This window comes from Pavona decussata, unplaced genomic scaffold, assembly GCF_977016875.1.
Source record: "Pavona decussata unplaced genomic scaffold, jaPavDecu1.1 SCAFFOLD_233, whole genome shotgun sequence".
NCBI lineage: Eukaryota > Metazoa > Cnidaria > Anthozoa > Scleractinia > Agariciidae > Pavona > Pavona decussata.
In genome coordinates, this window is record NW_028145638.1 from 20100 (window position 1) to 22500 (window position 2401).

Genomic DNA, 2401 nt, shown 5'->3' on the forward strand with positions numbered 1-2401 from the left:
GCTCGAGGCAGTTTTTTTGGACTTAAGGTGGAAGTTTTGAAATTACAATCTCGCATACAAGCTAAACTTCGATCTCCTTCATACTACATCATCATTTCAACATATGATCAAAGTTAATTTTCTCATCGGTTTCCAAGCAACAGCTATTACCATAGCAACGGAAGCGCATAGCCTCTCATTTTAAACATTGTCGATTATCTTGAAATCTAGTCAGACACTTTATGACGAAACTTTAGGGATATAAACTACTCAATCTAGACAACTTGTAGGCGAAATTAGAAAAAAATCTGTAAGAGCGTTTCAAGTAAATAATGAATCAATTTTTACGGGGTGATTTTGTTTATTCCAGCATTTTTCACCAATACCTCTGGTAAATAAAACTTGACACTTTGTCTTTTCTGTTAAAGGATCCTTGGTCATTGCAAAACATTCTAAATGTATATTGAGCTTCATGGGTGTCTCCGATTTTAAGATACTTTTGTTTGAAAACAGTGAAAATAAAGCGCATATGAATGAAAAAGTTCCTACTTTGCGTAAATCGAGATATCTTTAAAATGCCCCCACAGTTTCTGCCAGGAAACCGATGAAAAAATTAACTTTGATCATATGTTGAAATGATGATGTAGTATGAAGGAGATCGAAGGTTATGTTGTATGCGAGATTTTAATTTCAAAACTTCCACCCTAAGTCCAAAAAAACTGCCTCGAGCCTCCTTAATTACATGTGTATAACAATCAATTTTCTCGTCAGGTTTGTCTGTTTTGTGCACTACGAAACGATAAAATAATTTGTTTGTTTGCTTTGCTTACGGGTGAGTGTTTTTATTCCGGGACTGACTGTTTTACGAAGTGCCTCGATGGTTTTAAGACATTTTGCCCTCTATGTTATAAACTCGTAATCGCATTGAGTCCTCGTGGAATTAAGGATTAATTTTCAGTTGTATTTTCAAAGTCAGTTTTCGCAATTGCTCTCGTGGCAAATTTGAGAAACTCTGAAAATACGCGTGAAAATTAATCTTTAATTCCACTCGGCCTCATGCTATTACATCTACGAATTTCCTGCGTGCCGCCATTTTGGGTATAATGACGTCATACGGTTGCCACTTTTGTCAGGAAGCAACCGTATGGCGTCATTGAAACCAAATTGGCGGGGCGCAGAAAATTTAAAAGCAAAAATACGCGATAATAAGATCCAATTTGTAGAACAGTAAAATGCTATTTCCATTTTTTCACTGAAGCTTTGAAATTTAGACACCATTTCCAACAATTTAACGTCAATTTGTTCGAAGAGCGGAAGTTCTCTTTAACCACATTTGGTATTTGATACCCAAAACGTAAACGGCAAAAAGTATTTCTAATACCCTAAAACAAGCAATCTAAATAAACATCAGAAAGGGGAACTCACCTTCTGTGATTAACGCTTCTTCTTTCGCTTTGTGTTGAACTTCCATTTTTAACCACAATCCGATCCATCATGCTCAGTGTTTGGCCTTGAAATTAAACGTAGGTTTGATTAATATAGTGCAGAGGTTAACAGGTGTAAACTGCCCAGTTGTAATGCACGTCAAAAGAAGCAGCTGGGTCCCTTACTAAAGTTTCTTACGCTCAGCCAGCTTTCAATGTCAGTGGAGTTTGTGCGTCATTTAAGATAATTCAAAGGCGCCTATGGCAGCTCCTTTGAGTTCAAGTTTTATTTTCACTCTAATTGGGATATATTACCCAGTTGTTACGCACGCCAAACGAATCAATAGTGTCACCTCCGAATGCCTCTGACATAGAGTTAGCTCAGTCAGCTTCCGATGTCAATGGAATTTGCGCAGCGCATTGGTAAAGTAAGGTAAATGTAACACGTTAAGGCGTCTACGGCAACCCCCTCTAAGTTCATTCAGTTCAACTCCCTGCCAGTAAAATGATGTTCTTATTTTACCCAGATCAGTGCAGTGGTATTTTCAGGCAATGGTGCTAAATGTTGACTACTCCCTACTAGATATAAGATAAAGTATCAAGCACGAACAAACGATAATCTTACCCTGTTTAAAGGCACGTTACAAATTAAATAATTTATTATTGTTTAAATGGCCCAGTAATTCTGTTTTGGCAATCTCTCTCAGTTCATTTGGTTCATCTCTCAGCCAGTGGAATGATGAACTGGTATAAATACCTGGACTTTTCAGGCAATGATACTAAATATTGAATACCCCCTTATTAGATATAGTTTAGTACAGGACAAGGTTTAGTTAAGACAAGGTATCGAGCACCAACAAGGGATAATCTTACCCTGCTTGATGACACGTTACAAATAAAATAATTAATTGCTGATTAAATTAAGCAGAAAAACTAATGCGAAGAGATTTCGACGTTTCGATGGCATCCTGTCATCATTATCAAGAAAATGAAGAAAA